Raw genomic sequence first — 22,668 nt, forward strand, 5'->3', positions numbered from 1 at the left:
ATTCTACATTGTCAAAAAATTGCGATTTTGTAGAAATATGATGTAAGATGGAAGGAGGCTAGTAACAGGTGTGGTTTTTATACTGAGGCGAATTCGATATTGTAGCTGGATGGCTAGTTCTTGTTTTGTTTTGTTTTTTGTGCTACCATGTAAAATGCGATACCGTGTATGATGTATCGAAAGCTTTTTGATCAAGTTGTAGAGGGGACAATAAATCAGCCATAACTAGATTTTATCTGCTCTAATACCTCTGACGCTGGGCTATTCCAACAGCGAAAACAAAAGCACCGCTGGCGTTTCCGAGAGCCCATATCTCGCGGGGATCAAATAGATTTTTCACTATTTGAATAACGGAATTGATGTTCTATTTCCAGTGAATCATTAAAGCATTTTTCCCATCCTCCCATTGTTCAAGTGAGATGCCTTGTTTTGAGAACTGCGCAAATGTTTGAGTGGAGATTACATTTATGGTAGTGTTCTATAACAGGCAGTTATGAAGTAATATGTTTAACTGCGAATGTACTTTAAATAAGAACGTTAGACTATACATAACGTTTAATTGCCGTTGTGGGTTTTGACTTTATCGACCCCGTGAAAGTTTATTTCGAGGGGTCGATGTTATCAATCTTTGCCCTGATAACCCTTTGATCAGACAGTAGAACAATGGGAATTTAGGCCGAGGTGCGAGCGAGCTTTGTTTGAAGACAATAGACCGTGTTTGGGGTCTGGGCCAGAATTCTTTTGATTGCATGGCAAGGGGCAAAAATGGTAATATTGTTATGTGACTCCCTCCTGGGTCTTTCAAATAACAACAATTGTCGAATCGAATAAACCAACTGTGTTTTATCGACTCACCCTGTAGTTTATGAAACAGTGTAGTTAACTAATTTGCTGCTTTTTATTATATCAATTTGCCCCTTAATCACAGTAAAATGAATTCAGGCCGCCCAATATACTGTATTTTGTCTAGGCCTAAATTCTCATCATTCTACAGTGTTATCAAATGCTTAATTATCAGTAAGGGAACATTTTGATAGCATCGACCCCGCGAAAGAGGTTTCATGGGGGACAATATACTTACACGGGTACATGCAGGTAAACATAATCGGTAATGGGCCTCACTGGGTCTTGCCAATAGCCAAGACTGTCAGGTTCGAATCCACCAACCCTTTTTTATCGACCCACCGTTTAGCTTGTGAAAACGTGTAGATTTCTAATTTGTTCCTTTAGGTCATGGCTGTACAAGATATTCGTCAATCGCTCTTTAGGGTATTGTTGATTCTAACAAGACAAAAAAGGAATACGACAAAGCACGTTGAGATACACAGACGCCGTCAGGGCAGTTTCAAGTGAACTTGCCATGAATCACATACCGAAAACTCTGAAATACATGCATCTATTAGTTCATCTCTGAGTGAAATTAAGGATACAATGCACCTTGTCTGACTATGAATTCCCATGCTATTTGAAGCTTCTTTGCATTCGTCACGAAAAGGTCAGAACCTTTCTGTAAAGGTATGTCTGGGTGTTCAACACTGTGTCTTTAAGGTGCAGAGGCGAGAATACAATATTTATAAAGATAGCTACTTTTTACAGGCGAACGTTCAGAATAAAGGCGATCATTTTAATTGTGTCTTAAAAGGCTACAAAATAGATATAAACACTATTGACCCTCCGATTCTCGAACTCACGACCTCAGGTTTATCTGCCCGACGCTCCGACAACTACATCATGTTTATTTAAGTCTTTTGGCGGGAATAATTTGTACTGCGGAAGACGAATTAGAGAGTGAAATTAAGCCGACTGCTAAGGGCGGCCAGCCCGTGCTTGGGGCAGGGGCGGATCTATAGGTTTTAAAATGACAATGGCGGAAAATAACGCGATCGCTCGGGGAGGTGATAGGGCGCATCCTGGACTAACATGCCATACCGGTTGCTAAAATGAACAACTCGAAGTTTGAGTTCCGGCCTCACCCGAAATCCGCCCCATTTTCCATCTTTGTAGCGACTGGTATGGCATGTACAGGAGATAACACATTTCCAGACGGCAGGAAAATGCATCTAATGGCAGTGTGGGGGCATACAGTTCCTTTTCACAAAGGTTGCAACCCCTCCTATAATCTTGGATCCGCGCCTGATTGGAGGAGGGGGGGGGGGGGTGGAAGCGAACATTAACCCCTGATTACCTCTGGATAATCCATACATTGCCGCGGGTTTTCTAACCCCGTGTGCATGGGGCGCTGTAACGTTATGAGAGTTAGTCTCCTGCGTGGTCACAATATTGTCTTTAATTCATCCACCTGCACAATATATATTCACACTGTAAACTGCGGTTCATTTTGAATATATGTTTTCGAATATGAGTTCACAGGTAAATTGAAATACTGTATCGTCGCTTTTTAACCGGTTAAAAAGCTTCTGTTACATATAGGTCTATGACACGTAAGATAGACCTATTGTGCAGGCGTCCCTCATGACCCGATTAAATGGCGTCGAGATTAGAATGTAACACAGGGTAGTCTGGCGTGCTCGTTAAAAAATGATCGGAGCACTCTAATGCAATGTTGATAAACTAGTTAGCTGAAAAAGACCCCTAGATAGCTAGGCATGCCAGACGATAACAGGCTCTCGGCGCGTTATATCATTATTCATCATCTATAAAATTACTTATTCAGCTGCGTCTTGTAAAATAATATCATTAGATAAAATGTCTCGCCAATTTGTATCGAAACTTGTACTGTTATGATACTATCATTAAGGTTTACTGCCAACATTTCCTCGCAGTTTAAAGAATTCAGGCCTAGGCCAATACACAGTCTATTGTCTTTAAACAAAGCCTACTCGCACATAGGCCTAAAATCCCATCGCAGTTTAAAGAATCCAGGCCTAGCCCAATACACGGTCTATTGTCTTTAAACAAAGCCCGCTTGCACCTAGGCCTACAATCCCATCGCAGCTAAAAGAATTCAGGCCTAGCCCAATACACAGTCTATTGTCTTTAAACAAAGCCCTCTCGCACTTAGGCCTAAATTACCATTGTCTCACAGTCTCATCACTGGATAATCGGGGCAAATATAGATCACATCAACCCCCGCGAAAAAACAGCTTTCATGGGGTACAAAGCCCTGGACCGGCAAAAATGTAATGAACAAGTAAATTTTAAGTGAAATAGACAACCGCCATCGACTTTGTGTTCAGGGGACGTATACAAATTTATTTTTAATCAATGTGATCCTTCAATATTCTGTTTATATTTTCCTCATTAGGACATATCATAAAATTGACTGATAAAAGTTGTGTAGGTGTAGACGTGACATGGTAGAATGTGCCAGAAGGAAGATTTTAGGTCGATTAATTGATTATTTAATTTATTCATGAACAAATATTAGAGAAAGTCTAATGTAGCTTTTTAACCTTCTATGAACACCATTGAACCAAATACTTCAAATAATACGGAGTAAATTATTTAAACTGTTGCATTTTAGAAATATCTAACAACCTCAACAGCTCTTCGAGTTATCTGTGCTCTTTGACGCTGTTAACAATAGACAGTTTTCGCAACGAATTACGATGACGTACATATATTTAATTTGACCAAGTCTGTGAACAGGACACTTCTTTATTTAGGACAATGTCAGTCAATAGATTGAGGGTGTCCTTAACAGGGAGGTTCTACTTAGTTGAGCCCAACATGTTGCTGTGTCGCTAACATGTAAACCTATTCTGGTGATAAATTGAAACTAACTCCTATCAATACAACAAGAGCATTTGATGGGTTTGCGTACGGACTGCCGCAAGCATAGCCTGAAGGAGGCACCCCATTAGCTGACGAGGCCCAGATACCATCGGGGAAGCGCTTTCCGAGAAGCATAGTTCCTCGTAGCTTTTAGCAGCCAGTGCTAGCTTCCCTATATCATCCGGGATTTCTATCGATTTTCGAAATATTGGATGATACCAAAGTCATGTTTGTGGTGGAACAGTGAAACAGCGGTGGCTTCTGTTATGAAATAGGCCAAAAGACGAAATGACGTCTGACGAAAGCGCATGCATTAGGCGCCTAGTAACGTGAAATCTTTGTCGCTGCGACCTGTGATCCTGATCGCATTCAACTGAAATCTCTTTTCTGTGCTGGTCATCGCAGGTGCCGGCGACAACAGTCGGTAATCGCTGCGACCGCGATAAAAAACCGACCGAATGATTGCCGGTTCGACCCGCCGATGAGCGATCAGTTTATTGCTCATCACAGCCATAAATGTTGCTGGTCGAGGCGAAAAATATCGCTTGTTTGCGCGGTGCTTCATAGAAGGTAGTTTATTGGCCAACTTGTGTGGTCGACCTAGATTCGCGACACAGCTCGCCACAAAAGTGGAACTCCTTATCCTCCTCTTTCATAACCTGCAGTTAATAGCAAGCCACATCATTTCACATAATGACAAAATCTCCTTAAAAATATGTGCTAATTGCCTTCCATTTCCATCGTTAGCAAAAACATTGTTTGCGATTGCATTGCTACAGAAATCCATTACGCGCTACCCTCGGGACATGGTGCAATCATTAATACAGAATTTCTTTTAAACCGGCCAAGGCTAGAGATAATGGGACTCGAAGGATGAAGGCCAATTTGGGGTCATTGTGTTCGCTTCCGAAATATTATTTTGCTCTGGAACGATATCGTGTAACACTCGACGTACACTCGATACAATACTCGACACAATACAGAGGAAATACATGGTACATGGTATAATACGTCCCAACATGGGATAATACGTCCGTGCATGGGACAATACGTCCGTATGATGGACTATACGGACGCACATGAGAAATATGCCCGTAGAATTGACAACACTCTTCATTACATATATTCGGACTGCGCATCTGGGCCCAGATGTAAAATGTATGGCAGTTGCAGCAAAATGTAAGATTGTTTTGCGGGTATAGTGGCCAAAAGGGCAGACCGGGCCGAGAAACAAGCATTATTTATTTGGCCTCAGAAGTCACTTTATGGTCGCGCAACTCAAATATTTATTCAATTCAACATTGAATTCAACAATTTAACATTGCACTCACGCATTAATATGTTTTCGTGATGTTCTTTATTAGAAACATCTGGTTATATCATCAACAAGAAAATTTATACAAATCGATAACAACGGATTCAATGTACATGTATAGAACATTTTTGACTATTTTCACAATTGTTTTTCTTTGCATCACAAATTGAAGGTGAAGCTGACCATTTAGGATTGGCGGGTGCGGTACAGAATAAATGGAGGTCGGCTTTCTTGTATTACGTACGCAACGAAGATGAAAGTAAATTGTGTGCATTCAATTATTGGGGGGCAGCGCTCCTACAGAGCGATATATTTTCGCGGCTTTCGTGAATAGCCTATATTTGCGTAGATAAAAATCGCCCTGTTTCATGATTCAAGTGTAATCCGCCATAAAAAACCGTGAAAACTTCATTTGTTAAGAAAACTGCCGCAAGTTAAAAAAACTTGCGCGGAGAATCACCTGTAGGCATTGCGCCTGCGCAGTAACACGTTGACTTCCATCCAACACGACCGTTAATTCCTCAACTTCCCCGACGACTTCGAACAACAGATGATGATGCATATTCGCTTCAATAACTAATAACACAAGACTATTCAACCCTCGATATGATGAAGAGTCTTACCCACGGGAGCATGGATTTCATATCAATTTTTCTGAGAGTCCCACTGCGTCCATAAACTTCATGTTTAACGCCAACAGAAGATTGATCATCAAACTTTTTTATGAGAATGTGCACAATCCGACCTTGGAAAAACAAATATTGGAATGGCCGAATGGCTGAATGGCATAATTCGTAAATTCTGCTGCAGCAGGCGAACATAACGCTTAATAAATCGATCATTGTGTTTATTACTTTTCTCATATGAAACACTTCGAAAGGAGTTGGCCGCGACGCTCTGACGCTTCATCGTGCCAACGAGTGCGAGAACATCAACTCATGTGGGAGTCAAGCTATTACTGTAAATCGCCTTTTTTGGCGTTTGTTTTTTTGCAGATTTCGCTGATAACTTAGATACGCAAATGAAAAGTGCAGAAAATTTATATTTTTGATTGGAAAAACCGAAAAAAATTGTAATAACGAGAATAAAAGCATGAGAATATTCTTTTTAGACAATTTTCGAAAACTTTTTAATCGCACAGAAGAACTGCGGCACACAATACATATTAGAGAGGTTCAGAATTTGATCCAGGAACGAGAACGCGATGGAGTTTTTACAACCGGTGTCGCGTCGACTGTTGTCAGAAATGCAATGAGGCAGTGTCTTCCATCGCCTCGTACACCTGGACACGATAACGTAAAAGCAATTAACTTGACTTGATGTCGTCAACAGAAAGCAATCATCTCATTCTCGTTCTCATTCTCGTCCTCGTAATCATTCTCGTTCTAGTTCTCAATCTCGTTCTCAATCTCGTTCTCAATCTCGTTCTCATTCTCGTCCTCGTAATCATTCTCGTTCTCATTCTCGTTCTAGTTCTCGTTCTCGTTCTCAATCTCGTTCTCATTCTCGTCCTCGTAATCATTCTCGTTCTCATTCTCATTCTCGTTCTCATTCTCGTTCTCATTCTCGTTCTAGTTCTCATTCTCGTTCTCATTCTCGTTCTCATTCTCGTCCTCGTAATCATTCTCGTTCTCATTGTCGTTCTCATTCTCGTTCTCGTTTCCTCACTCGTTCTCGCGCGCGTGATCAAAATCTGAACCATATATTGACATTTCAACATGATCCGAAGTGCGAGACCGCCAAACCCAATGGGACTCAAGCTATTAATTCGAGTTTTCCAAATTCCCCGGGAACCCATACACGTCACGTTTAATCATGTGAGTATTCTTCCGTGAGTTTATCTTGTTTATTACCGTCATTAAATATAAATGTGAATTATAGCTTCAGATACAACAGGATACTCTCCGGTGAGTGTCAGAGTTATAAATGCTAACGGCATTTTTGAAGTGGTTTCATTTTTATTTGACAGTTTTCAATGATTGGTAAATGTGATGATTTGACACTGGAATTTGGTGTTCAAGGACATCATACTAGGTGTTTTGGAAAACAAATTACATTTTTGACATTTAATATTTCTCGAATTGGAAACAATTAAAGTTTTAACAACGTTTTTCGATGCTAGGGTTAAGGAATCATTGATACCGAATTGGAGGTATCGGTTTCCTTACAAAGAAATGTTTTCAAACTTGACCATCACAGTGTCAACTTCAGCGCCCGTTATATGATCGTAATATCACAGATACAGCGTGCATCACAGCGGAGAAGCTCCGGCCAAGGAATACGCTACCCACTGCTAACAGTATAACACTAGATGGCTATGGAATAATCGGGTCAAATTTGCCAATTCGATACTTCAAGGTTTCCTTCATATTCTTCTTAAGATTTCTGAAACATGACCATCACATTGTCAAACTCCGCACTCCGTGATAATCATTGCTCTACTATAGTGTCAGCAGAGAACTACAAACTGTTCATCGGTGAAGCATCGTTGTAGAGATAACACTTATACCAGCAATGGCCGTTACAAGGAGAGGAGGTTATTATAGAACCGTGTCCCGGGGGCACGCCGCGCAACTGGGGGCCTTCGCTTAATGGATTGGCGACTGTTATTTCTATCGGCAATATCGGAGGCAATTTGGGGTTTTTTTAGGCAATTTCCGAGTTCGCATCAGGAAGGATCGTCCAATAACGCGAGGTCAAGTTGATGCTGCGGGGTTAAAGGCACTTTGCCGCAAACATGGAACGGGAAATGAAAATACCGGGAAAAAGGTTGCTAAATGAGTTTAGGGGACTTGCACGATTTTTTTTGTAAGCCTTGACCAAAAAGTGATTTACCGCGGCTCGTTTTCTGGACAATTTTCTGTTTTCACTTTACACTGATGATCGGAACTAACTACTTTGTAATTGCGAGAACCAAACTCTGTATTAAGCTGTTATCATCAGTAGCTAGATTGTAATATACTCGAATATATTTCAAAATAAAGTAGCTTAATTCTCAAACCAAGGTTACAATGATTTGGGTAGCGTCTGACCTTTCCTCGCGCCGTATGAACTCCTCGGGTTAACATTCACCACCACCAACGTTCTTTTTCGCAAGCGCTTGGAAGTTAGAGTGCATCCTTTCAGCAAATAGAGTGGTCATGACCGGTTAGAGTACATCGTATAGCGGTCATGACCGGGTAGAGTGCATCGTATAGCGGTCATGACCGGTTAGAGTACATCGTATAGCGGTCATGACCGGTTTATAGAGTGCATCGTATAGCGGTCATGACCGGTTAGAGTGCATCGTATAGCGGTCATGACCGGTTAGAGTGCATCGTATAGCGGTCATGACCGGTTAGAGTTCATCGTATAGTGGCGATGTCCAGTAATAAAAGAGTTCACGGGCATAATGCCCTGTCAGGCAACTGCACAATAATAATCACTCTAACAAAAAGTATATCTGTCAATACACGTGATTTGGAGATAAAGTGTATGTTGCATTCGCCACCAGTCTCTTCGTGACCATGTACATCGCATCAGACTTATCAATGTCGCTGATGAAGTAAATGATACACACATTATCGTTTATAATACCTTCGGCACGGCCTGATGGCATTAGCAAAATGGTCGTAAGGATAATGGCTGCTGGTCACGACAAAGCCATGTCAATATTAGACTGATGCATTCACTAGCAAGTTAATGGCATATATGAAAGTGCGCTCTATACCGCCGGATTTACAACTGAGTCAATTTGTTTTACGTGATTGTTTTGGTCGAGTGATATAAAACAGACTGATGCAATGTGCGTATGGTATATTTTGCTGTTGTGATAAGCGTTATTCTCAAAGGAAATTGCGCTGGCCTTGAACTCTGATCTAACCTCTTACTTCCAGCAACTTCAAATGACATTAACTCAATCAAGTCTACATAAGCCATGTACTAATTGACACACGGTGAAGAATCATTATCATTGCTATGTTTGAAATGAGTGTTTCCTCGATCAATACGAACATTCAAAAATAGGCTCAGTATGTGGCTGCAAAAGCATTGAGTACCTAAAGGGTTAACCAAAACAAGGAAAAGACACCTTAAGTAAGTGGAAAAATATCACCATTTGGCGCGGCTGTACTTACAAATCATTCCAAAATGGTTGGGAATGCTTACCTGCAAAGAGAAAGAAACGAATATTCATCAATCAACAATTAACGCTTAATCTGATTAAACAAGAACCTAACATAAATGCTTGTCTATACAGACCCGATCAAAAACTAGCTTGTGTCATTTGAGTGCGATAATTGATCGAATGTATGTCAAATGTACGCTAATGTAAGCCTACACAACGTTGCATTGCCATTTTGTTTTTCTTAAATCCACTCAATTTGAAGATAAAGTATCGCGATCGCCTTCAGTCATTGCGTACACTGTGTATAAGGTCAATCTATTTGTCGAATGCGTTCCCACTCTTAGTAAATTTGCTTTACATCTAGGCAGCCTAAGATAAGCATATGGTTAGTAGAAAACACATTTCAATGTTGACCTTACACGGGCCGAATGGTTAGGTCTTGTACATGTAGATCAAAACAAGAGTATTTACTCTTTATACAAGCCTTTATTTTTCACGCAGCTGAGCATATCAATGTGAATGTACACACTAATGTACACGATGTTCCACTTAGTTCGTTCACAAACACATCCACTCTCTTAGCTAATTTTCCCTGTATCCCACTGACGGTCGTTGACAAGTAGAATGAGATGATTGCGCGACAATTTCCCGTTTCCTGCCGTCTGCTGGCTACCTCCGATAGACCGGAGAGCGCCTGCTGATCAGGGGTGAATGGCTTGTTTCGCGATGGAATAGGATGATAAGTTATATGTATTACGATAAAAATATGTACTAGAGGATAGAGCAGAACATTGTACTAAGATATCGCTCAAAGAGGCGTCTTATGGCCAGGTCAATTTAAACCCTGTACCCGTTTGACAGTTTGAAATTTCATTCATTTCATTCTGACCATGATTGACAAGGCCGGTGTAATGTTTTTGAGTGTTTCTATTTTTGAGTGTTTCCCCTCATTGTTTGGGAACGCTAAAAGATAGATTGACAAGTTTTTCTGTGTTTCCCCCTATTGAAAAGTCATGGTCTCTCTCGCTGCCTATTGTTTGGAAACACTGACACATGGGGAACAACCACAGATGTTACACCGGCTCTAAAACCCGATATAATCGTAGAATTTGATTTGACTTTATAGTATTATAATGCAAAGGCTTTGTTACCGACCTTACAAAAGCTGGTGTTGACTGATAGTATTAAAAGAAATACATCATGAAAGTCTATGACAGACATTGTGCACAAAATGTAGGGTAAATTTAATGTATACTGAGCCCTACACGATACCTCCGCGATTAGTCACCGTAAATAATCACGTCGTCTATATGCAATAGCTAGCAACGCGCCACATCAAATAGCAAACATCGCCTTTTTCACCTTTCAGTTGCAGATGCGGATAAGGTTAGAACCCGCGCGTATAGCAACAGGCAGTTACTTCACATAGTTAGTGCATGTAGACATATACAGCAACAGAAATGTGTCAATTTCTTACAAAACAATGCATTTGGGTATGCATTATTGTTGAACCAAGAGGAAGCGTTACGGGTCATGATGCATTAACGAACAACACGCCACATCAAGGCATATCAAACAGAGGGGAGGTTTTGCCAAATCCCTAAAACTAAAACACCGCTGGACCTACTCCAGAGAACAGGTTGCATACCTGTCGTTACCAGCGGCAGTGGGGATTCAGATATTCTATACTTATCTATAGACAATGGCCCAAAACCAGTATACAATTTGAATCATCATAATGGCTGCTATGGTTAAAATACACTGGAGATGTGTCCTCGTGTGCCACTTGGTGCATCCGAACAGCAGATGACAGGAGAAAGCGCCGCGGCCCAAGATTAACTGCTTTGTCTGACCTTAGGAAACATCTGCAGACAATATTTGTGCACCTCAGGACAAAAGAATGTTAGCAGTAGTCTGTACCCCTTAAAGCTGACGTGCACACATAAAAACCCCTAACGGCCACGTTAGAAAACACTAACGCCCGTCCGCCATGTTTTGAACGACCGGTCAGCTTCGTTAAAACACACTCAGATATGATAGACTACCATCAGGCCGCAGTGGCGCTACCGTATTCATCAACAGAGTACTGGTATGAGCAATGGGCGCGATGCCACCTCATCAGACAGTTCCTCAATACACGCATGGTTTTAATACTAGCAAAGCGGGAAATTGTTTTGCATCTTCAAAACTTGAAAAATAGCTGCGTGCTCCTGTCATCATCACAGGGTGTCATGTTCATCTCCTGATTATGTATCTTATGAATTCACTTTGCCAATATTGTTAAAGGGCAAATTTTAAAGACCATTTTAACCTGAAAATGGTACAGATGGCACAAAAGACGCTATTTTGTCAAATACGTACGTGAAAATATGATCCATTAGAACAACGGCTTCATGGCATAGTGGGTACGACGGCAAGGATCAAGTGTCGGGGGTTCCGAGTTCGAATCTGCTTGAGGAAGAATTTTAATTTTTTCTTTACAGAGAGCGTCTCTGTGACCTGTCTCGTCAATGAACTTGTTGTCTGTGCAGTCAAGTGAGACCAGTCACGGGGTGTCTATCATGTTTCAAGTGCAGTTGGTCGTTTGGTGGTCGGGCGCAATAATCACATCTGCCATTACTCTAGCAATCATGACGAAGAGACATCATTCTATTTGAATGAGTTAATACCAAAGCTTTATATCCTCTAAGCCTATTTCCTAACCGGCAGGAGCTGACAGGTCTTAATTATAAATTAAATTTAAATCACATTTAAATCACGTTTATACTCTACTGTCGATGTTATCGTTAGTTCGTGAAGCCTTACTGTGAACTCATATCAATCCGGCAGTCATGCAAACATCTTGCGATTAAAAAGCATTTAGAAGATATCATTCTGTTGTGAATTGTAGAAAAGGCAGGAGTCGAGATTTCTAAGGAAGGATAGTTAAGCCTCGAATGTCAGACAAATACAGCATGGTGACGTTTCTTAGCGATATTTGGCTAAGGGCCATTATAGGTAAACCTGAGACTGTTATAACAGGTCCGTCCAAGAGGATGACTGCCCTATGACAACGAATGCCTGCGTGTCGTGTTCTTCGATCCGGTTGTGTCACAATCTATAACAGGAACTAGACTGAGATGGAGAAAACAGCCCGCCCACATCCATCCTAAAAAAGTGCTTCTACTCTCTTTCCAATGCAGAAAAGATCGAGTTCAGATCATTTTCTTGCCTGACCGAGCTTCGCGCATCCTGACATGCGGCAATACGGGTGGAAACCTTCCACGGAGAGTGCCCACTCATGACATTATTCTCGGTGGTTATGCAACAGGTGTTCAGATTGTCCCTGCAAAACGTTAAACATACTTGGAGGTTGAAGGCTCGAGGGAGGTCAAAGTGTCAGGCTGTCATATGAGATAGTGTACGACTGGGGCCCCCGGGGGCACATTCCGACTCGTGTTTGACACTAACTACAGAACATAACGATGACTGATGATAACATCGCCTACGTCTACAGCTACAGAGGTGTAGAATTATTCAAACGCTTTCGGCTGCTGAGAATAAGTAAAAGGTTCTAAGATGTACTGCAGTCCGGTCAAGAAAATGCTCCGGCCTACTTTTTGCAATTCGCCAAAAAACCATTAAGAAAGGTAACTGTTTTTGATTTGCTTGACTAAGAACTAGCTTAAGTTTTTTTCATATCTAAGATTATTTTGGGGATTTTTATTTTCGTGATCGAATTGTTTTATTGAGTCGTCAAAGTCTTAGGCAACATAATTCATCTTACAGTACATAACAAATAGTCCTTCTTTGTCTAGGTCCCTATCTTTAATCATCAACTTTTGTTGCACACAAATAAATATATACTTTGAGAACATTAGAAGATTTATGGATTATCTCAAGAATGTTATATTTCATACTTCGCAGCAGAATGATTGGAGAATGTTACACCTCTGCAGCTAGATTCCCTCAGAGACGCGATCAATCACCGTTTAACTCGGGGATCTGTGACAAACAGGAGCTCGAGGTCCCCCTGAGCCCTTCTGACATGATCAGTTATGACAGGTCGACACTTGGCCCTCCCCCGTGGTCTCATCACTGTCATATGTTCAACATTTCCCGGGATAACCCGCACATGGGATTCATAATCTTGGGAGTGTAACAGCTAGTTTCAAGTGGGCTATCCTTTTGGGTTCGTTTACATAGAGTAAAGCGATATGCCCTTTCGGATTGGACTACAAAAAGTTCACGTTGTCTCTTACAACATCACTTGGAGTTTGTATTAACAAGATTTACGTGGCGGTACAAAGATTAAAGAGCTTGCAACGAACAGGTGGAAATCACAGCCACCCTTCACCCCATTATCAATGATTACCACTATTCAAAGGAAGGTATCATAAAAAACCCAAACAATATTGGACAATAAAACAAGCAGGTGGGACTGCTGTGGTTGTAACCTTGATTAAATGTACATATGGATAACATTATTGAACTGATTACATCCGATGATGCATCCGTTTCGAGCTGTTAATTCTCTCAATGGCTGCAGCAGCTGATCTACAAGTAATGATTATCTGATTGATATCTCTTCGTAGTACAGCGTCAAAAGGTTGACTCTGCGTTAAAATGCTCTAGGTGGCAGCATCTATCATGAAATATTACGGCGCAGACCTGATGTCAGTGTCGAAATACTCAGGTTTGAAACCCCAAGTGGTCGTCTAGACCCCCCCCCCCCCAAACACACACACACGCACACACTACCAGTTGAGTTACTCTCCGCATATCGAAAGGCCTTCCTAAATTTAGCAAAGTTATCCTTAAATGATCCATCACCAGGTTAATCACCATTCTAGTAGCTAATCTGTCGTATGCAGAAGTACCTGTCAACTCCTACATGAGGAAATCTCGCACATACAACTTTCACGATCGCTATGTTAAAAATACTTCTTCCACCGCAATCCAAACAGACTACCAGAAAAATACCTTCACATACACGAATACAAATTGTCACGCTATCACATCCATTTGACACTGAGTGTATTTGCGACGTTTTTTCCCTGTTGACCTATACACCACCCTTTGGCATTTGATGAAGAGAAACAGCAACAAGAGTCTGATGCACCATGCGATTCATCTCCGTCTATGGTCATAGTAACTGCTTATTCATCTGCGAGGGAACAACAAAAGAAACCCTTGTACAGTCCAATGTAGCGATGTATTTCTGACATTCCGTCCCAGGATAACGTTGAGAAGAAACCTGCCAACATTTGCCACGATCAATACAGACAACGCATTAGTGATTGCATCTGGTAGACATGGAACCTAGTGCACTGTGATCCCCGACTTGCTCGCAGCAACAAACGCCACGGCTGTCCTAAAATGGTTACAACGCTTGATGCGTCTTCTCCGTCTTCTTTTCAAAATGTGAGAATCCCGTCGTTTCATTTCTTCAGATTTTCTGCTTCAAAAGGTGTGGAACTATAAACAGCACAGAGTATTGTTACCGTAACTATAGAAAGAGCCGTTTGAAAGATTCAGAGAGGAAACGCATAGCCTAGTGGTTGACACTTCTTGCAACCACCCTATAGGGTTCGATCGCGGTGAGATCCCAGGATTGTATTTCTGAACCAGCGATACCGACTGCCCACTGGCTTGTAGTGTTACCACTCCATGTACGAGTGTGTACTGCGCCAGTCATGTGGACACAAGTATTTACAATCAACATGGGCTGCCAGCATCACATGCATATAATTCATGGACTACCAGCCACTGCGCGGCCACAGTGACTTTAATCACCATGGCCCATCATCAGCATCCTATGCATACACGGACTATCATCAGATTAATCTCAAGCTACGAAAGTGTGAAGATCCACGAGTGACATTTCCACAACACCATCGTATCACTGACCGGACTAGTAATGACTGTCCACATCATGGACAGTTTGATTGATTGATTAATGAGCTTAATCTGCGCCTCGAAGGGTTTGGAGATCTATGAATGGCTTTCACAGACCACCATCTCGGCGCGGACCGGACTGGGCAGTAAATCCTCTCTCCACTCCTGCTAATGCGCTTAACAGCCCGGCGATGAAAGCGAACCATATAAGTCTTCCCCTACGATACCACGGCGTGCTCTAAACTTCATAACGAGACTTGCTCACAAAGGCTATCGCTGACCGTTACAAATGCCATCTGATTCACGGGGCTGTTCTGAAGACAGCCTCGAGTGTACGTGTTGCTATGTGATGCTAGTGGCTCCAGACTATTCGTCTATTTTTACCAATTAATTGGCAGGTATTTCAGCCCTGCGAAGGAAAGAGGACGAACTACGAGGGTCGGACATTTGTGTCTTCAATCTATACTTAGTTTTATGATCGAGGAAAACCGTTTGAAAGTTTATGAGTTCATTAACAGCTTGTAGAATAAACATCAATCATACAGCAAGTTCAACACTCAGTCTTCTAATGTCGTCCGAATTTTCCAAGGACGGATGTTTATAAACACTGAGGCTGTCTACAGGGACATCGAATGTATAACAGATCTTTCGCGACTGGCCGAAAGTGACCTGTACTATAACAATGCTTCGGATGGCGCGACGGCTTAGTGTCATGAATGTAAGTGTTGACACTTATAATACTCACTCGGTCGGAATAAACTGTACTTAACAGAGGCAGTCTGAAAGCCTTCATATGTTAAGTGTTTTGATTGTCTTGTCTGTAAAAGCTTTCGTCTCTTCGTTACATGTATTCATGGCTCTGAATAAACCAATATTAGTGAAGACTTCTGCTGGTATGCAAATAACGCACGATGTCGAAGTCGATGCAGGGTGACGCGTATTGCTTTGGGAAGTGAGTGTTCCTTCCCTGAGTCGAACCCCTGATCGTCGGATATGAGCGCTTGATTCACCACTACGCCTACTCAAGGCTATCTTGTTTGCATGATCTCCCATGCCAGCTATAAACTCCTCACAAAGCCTAGTATTCATGCAGTGTTCAACCAACACTGCAATGTTCAACCTTCAAATCACCAGCCTAAATAAGAAGCTCTGCGGCATAAATAATTTCAATGACAAGTAGCACTTAGAATTACCTGACGTAGAGTGGAGACATTAAAGTACAAGTTACTTGCTATCGATTTACGCAAGCTATAACTCATCTTGTCCATTTTCGTTAAAGACGATATCTGACGTTGTATCAATGATCAGTCATGATTGGAAACTGCTTAGCTATTGATCGGAATGAACTTTACCTTGCTGAAGACAGACAGCCATTCTGTCTCAAGTTCTCAAAGCCTGGCTGATACTCTGTTAGCGTGTTCGATATAATCGCACCGCGCTTTGCCTCGCATTTGCCTGCGCAGTAGAGGCGAATTTACGAACTTGTTACACACATTCACAATACGAGAGGTCTTAATTAAAACCAGATATCACGCCATGATATTGTACTCTCCTCGGTTTGACAACTGCAAGAACCAGACTTGTCGCCATGCTTACTTTTTCATTTCCTATCATATTTCTGCGAAAAAAAAGTAACTTTGTAAAAGGCAGAGCTGATTTTCACAGGTCGCATCGTCCGCCTTGTAACAAATGCTAAGATACGACGTGAACAGTGGCTTGGACAGTATTCTTGGCGAAGCCACCGCCAAAGAATCGTTACGCTACCGAATACTGTTGTAGTGGTGGCATCATTCCTACTAGCCTAGGCTAGGGGGAAATTCCCTTTAGCTCAGTCGGTAGAGTGATGGCCTTATAAGCGAGAGGTCCCGGGTTCAATCCCCGGTTGGACCTTGATGTTTTTCCTCTATTACACTGTACACGCCAATGTTGGTTGCGAATCCTTGGGATTAGTATGACTTTTACTGTGAGGCATTCGTATGACAGGGCCCAAAGGACTTTTAATTATGTCCTATAGTGTTGATCCCTATGGTATTTACGGTCATGGTCGCAAAGTTACAGAACCAAATATCTTAATCCGTCATCTTACAATACTTTGTCCAAGGTGGTGAATTTTGACTGCTAAAACGGGCCTGTATACTCGTAATCAGTCAGGCGGGCATGGCCTAATATGACTGAAGACGGATGCTCTGAAGATTTTTATAAAATGAATGTGACCTGGTAAGTCCCAGCATCTCTTGCTAATCAAACTGATATACTTCCCAAAACCAACTAACTAATTAACGGGAGACATTCGCATCCCAAATGATAGATCGTCCAATTACTGCGGCGCGAGAGAAAAGCTTGGTCCCACTACAGTCTTGGAGAAGTAATCGATATGAACTGATTAAACAACCGAAACATCACTGTGTTGGAAGGGAACGCGGCCTCAGCGAATAGATGGAACGGAACGGAATGAGCAGGATTCGATGAAACACGATAAAATCACCACGTTCTTTCGACGGAAGAAGCTAGACACAGCGCTTGAAGGGAAACGTTTCAAACAGGAAACTTTACAGATTCAATAAAACCCCAAAGAACTCACTTACTACCCCTTTGATAAGAACGTACCAATGGACCCGTGTGGCAAGAAATATTCATCAATATCAATACTATTTTGATGCACTTCATTATGGTATTTTGCCAAATGATGTTGCGGCTGGCACGAAATGATCAAATAATTGATTATGATTTTCCCTTGCCGATTGTGTCTCATTGATCTCCGTGAAAGTTGTTTCGAGGGGGTCAATGTTATCACGATTTGCCCTAATATCCCTTTGATAAGCTTAGACAGTCGAACAGTAGGAATTCATGCCTAGGTGCGAGCGGGCTTTGTTTAAAGACAATAGACCGTGTATTTGGCTAGGCCTGAATTCCTTTAGCTGCGATGGGATTTAAGGTCGAGGTGCGAGCGGGCTTTGTTTAAAGACAATAGACCGTGTATTTGGCTAGGCCTGAATTCTTTTAGCTGCGATGGGATTTTAGGCCAAGGTGCGAGCGGGCTTTGTTTAAAGACAATAGACCGTGTATTGGGCTAGGCCTGAATTCTTTTAGCTGCGATGGGATTTTAGGCCTAGGTGCGAGCGGGCTTTGTTTAAAGACAATAGACCGTGTATTGGGCTAGGCCTGAATTCTTCTAACTGCGAGGTCAGGGGAAAACACGTGTCGGGGCAGTACTCTTACAGAACGGAGGACCCGAGGCGTCTGCTGGTCGATCTTCTTGTTTGCATCAAAGTCTTTTTATTGCAAGACTCTCTGTTTGCCTGGAGCCCCTTGTGAAATCCACGCGCGGAGTAATCAGAAAGTGCCGATCGTCGTATGTGACCCGAGACACGACCGCTGAATGTTTTATTGATATCTGGTTTCGGATACTATTTCATCACCATCTTTTCTCCCAACTGAATCACGTTTATTTTCCATCGAAAAGATCAAAGAATTCCATTGGGTAACCTCCGACAACAAACAATTAAGCAAAGTATTTTTGTCATTTTTCATAGTACACGGATAGCCTTCGCCCCAAACTCTTGCAAATTGATTCCTAATTTCTGAGACCTTTAAGATTACAGTGACTGTCAATTTACGGTTGGCGTAATGTATTCATAGGTGTGCGCTTCCAAGACAAAAGGTGCTGCCATTTTGAATCCACATAACCACGATTCGTAGAGTAAATCAAAGGTACACGAAGATACCATGCAGAATGATTAAGTTCGATCATCAAACCCAAATTATTGGATACACGCACTCTGAGAAATAATTCACATTTTATTTTTATGTCCAAAGTGTACCTATGTTTTATGTTGGTTTGGTAGGAACTGAGCGACAATAGCTTATGGACCTGTAGATTCTGATAATAAAAGTATCAAGCGTCTGTACAACATCCGGGACCTTGTGGTGTAGAGGATAACTGCGTTGGCAAAGAGAATATAGTCAGATCTGCAATAAAAATGACTTTCTTACATATATATAGTCCACTGGTGACCAACGGGCGGATTATTTTTAAGCCTTCGTCTTCTTGTGTTGGGAGTAAATTTCCCCAAGGTTCAAATCCTTGAAATGCAAGAAGGCAGCCGATTTGTATCAGTAAACTTTATCAAAATATCCGAACAGCAATCACTCGCAGTGCAAAGCCATTCAATGCGCTAGAGAAATCCCTCCTTCACACGGACGAGATCCGAATACGAACATTCGCCTGGGAATTAAACATCCATACATCACACACGGAGGAATTATTTCTTCGTTTGTCGAAATGGAATTATTTGTTGAAGAATGTTTGCGAGTGTCGCGTTGTCTGACAGATGATTAAATTGCTTCATAGACTGGTTTGGCTAAGGCTGTAGGAAGCTGGTACGGTCATAAGCACTTGCACTGGGCTGGTGAAGAAGTAGATAATGTCCCCTTGGGGAATGTTTCCGGCCCTATCATATTCTGACGGATTATGGTTTGTGGTTTTGTAGAATACTACACGAATGGCTGATCCTAGTCACCAGGTCAGTTTGTTTAGAATTCCTCACGTAAATTATTGTTGACCTCCAATCAAGGATAATACTTGGTTTATATAATGCTTTATACAAACCTCGTCTAAAACTTGAAATGAAACTGCTTCGCATTTTCGTTATATCTCAAACAAGCGACTATACCCTGTCATTGGGCTCAGGGGCATCTCGTATAACATCCTTGAACTCAACATGAAACACAGTTGCCAAGTGCCTTTACTCATCAAACGAGCTTTTTATCTATCTCATGTGAAGAATATCAAGAACTAGTTTCTCGGCGAAAGGGCATCAAACGGTTTTCATAAAACGGACTCGTTCTCCCATAAAATATACCATTGTGCGTACGACCAAACGCTTAGCAAGACCCTTCCGGCGATCCCATTCACAAAGGACTCGTCACTTAGTACACATCCGGGCAACAATGGCCTTAATCTGGGTCCTTTTCCTGCAGATGTTTTAGTCTCCTTGCGTTGGAGAGTTCCACAGTATCCCGGATGTCCTCGTAGAAGTCCATAATCGCTCTAGAATCGCTCGCTAATGGGTGATTAAGGCAACTCTATTTGTTAAATTGAGACGTGATGACTGCTTTATTTGATGTGATGACTGCTTTAGCTCAGAAAGCAAAGAATAAAAGACATTGTACCTTTGGGTGATGAATGTTTTGTAGCACACGTGTGCCAATATTTGGCGAACTGATCGCAATATCACTCCAAGGATTCACACCATCAGTGCATGTCAGTCAATGCAATTGGCACTTGCAGTACATTTGTACTACCTTTAGGGGAATCGAATGGGAGTCGTTAATGCTGCATAACCTCTGCAACCCTGACCAAACGGCTGGTGTTGGAAGTTTGAAATGACTTACGATAGAATGTTCGGGGAGCAAAGGATTATATCATACACTTTAAAGTGATTTTCAATACATTGGCCATCGCGCAAATCAGTCGGTATCAAAACAATAACGCGTCATCATGTCTCACGCGAGCTTTTGAATGGAAGCCTATTGCGGGCCCTATTGTTCACATGTTCATCAGGGCGGATCAGGATAATTGATCTGCGCCGGACTTATAAACAGGAAATGAGGATGTGTATTTTGACCGCTCGAGAAAATGTAGAAAGTAGGTCAAAGCGCTGGGCGTGAAGCTATAATGGAGGTTGGGAACAGCAACTTATCTTTCAGATCCTCACACGGATAAAACTCTGCAGAAAGATTATTTTCAATTTCAATCCGTACGTGTTAAATCACATATCTCAACCACCTATTGACGATCATGGCCTCCACAGAACCATACGCGAGTCTTAGTCAGAATACAATTGGGCCGGACACTTTTACCTTGGGGACATTTTCTACTTCCACACCGGCATGCGATGGGATATAATGCCACACATGCTAGCTGCCTGCAGTTAATGTCTTATATCTGATCTGACTTTCGATGCAACAACACCCAGAGGGGTACGTTTCATTTTTCTAACCATTTTGATGCAATAGACATGGAGCAGAGCATTATCCCAACTCTCTGTGTCTGACGAATGTTGCAATACAGCATGCCTACGGGATAAACGAATTCACCTGCTCATCCTGTTATCTGACCAAAGAGGTAAGAGACGTGACCTGAATTGGATGATGTCATGCTTGTGTAGTTTCACCGTCACAAGTCACCAGTATTTGCGTGCAGAGGAAAACCCTAAGGATCACCGTGAATAATGTGACTGGACCAGATTGCCTGTGACGTCATCATCAGTCTGCTGACGTCATTATCTGACTCACTGAGTCTCGTACTTGATTTTGTGGTTGATGAGAAAAGGTAGTTGTCTACCGGTTAAGTTGTCTCTGAGGTCATTTTTACGTTTTTGGCGATGTCTCTTGGGCATGCAACATTGCATTCGCGTGGAGGAAACATGCCTCTTTAACCTTCTTTAATCAGAGCGTACCTGACTAATCTTCAAGGAATAAACTAGGTTATACAAAAAAAGATTATGTGAGGTTACTTTTCCTTTTGAATGAGTCCCATAAAAGCAAAAATAGCTGTGATCAATATGGATTGTTTCCGCTTCGTTTATTTGTTTTTGTTATTGTGCAATAGGCTATTTTCATTTGCAACACTTCAGCAAACGATTAAGTTTAATCAGGTGTAATCGGTTACCAATCAAACTCGGACCATAGTAACAATGCTTGCCTTATAGTTTTGGATTTCTGTAGTTAGCCATGGAGGTCTTGGTCGAATTGATAAAAGGGATCAAACTTCTATGTAGCACCACACTCAGAACATCAAAACAATCATGGGCGAATTATCAACTGAGGTATGAGGGTTGGTTAATGACCAGCAAGACCCAATTGAACCAGCCCGGCTGCAGAAGTGTAGCAAAATATAAACGCCTAACGCATAATGAGACCAAACTATAAACAGGTAACAAATCGTATTTGTCACAAGTGACCGAAGTTTGTTGTATCGATAATTGATATTCAACGAGTAATTTTCAATCAAAGTATATCATGTTTGTCATGTCACTCAGTACCGGGTAATCGACGAGTTGAGGATAGTATTCGATATTCAATAAACAATTGTCATTGTTGACATCGGCACGCCATTTGTCTCTTACTGCAGGAAATCGATTCGGTGGGTAAATATGGCGATTGGTTTATGGGGCAATAAAATGTCATAAGTGGAAACCCGAGTCCCATTGAATCGTGATGTGCATTAGAATGGGGCAGAACCAGTTACAGGTATTGCACAGACCAATCAGAGGCATGGATAGGCTGTCAGGCGGCGTTAGTGCCCCATTTGTGCAGACAGGAGAAGTCAAGAGAAATACTCATTGACGTTCTTTAGAAACAGCAAAACGAAATACCAGGCTCCATTCTCCACAGCAGACATGATATTCAGGCATATTCTCTCTGCCAGTTTTAGCTTTCATGTTCTGCACCATTTCATTGTTCACAAGAAAACACATTTCACACAAAGGATCTGCACATGATGGACAGATGCATCATTTCAACAGATCAGCATCGACATAAATTCCACAGCTTAAAGTAATGCAAAGCAATCTCCTTTCGTGATCCTCAAACATTCATAACCATCAGATCATCCCTTGCAGATTACGCCATA

The sequence above is a fragment of the Lineus longissimus genome, chromosome 16, assembly GCF_910592395.1.
Source record: "Lineus longissimus chromosome 16, tnLinLong1.2, whole genome shotgun sequence".
Taxonomy (NCBI): domain Eukaryota; kingdom Metazoa; phylum Nemertea; class Pilidiophora; order Heteronemertea; family Lineidae; genus Lineus; species Lineus longissimus.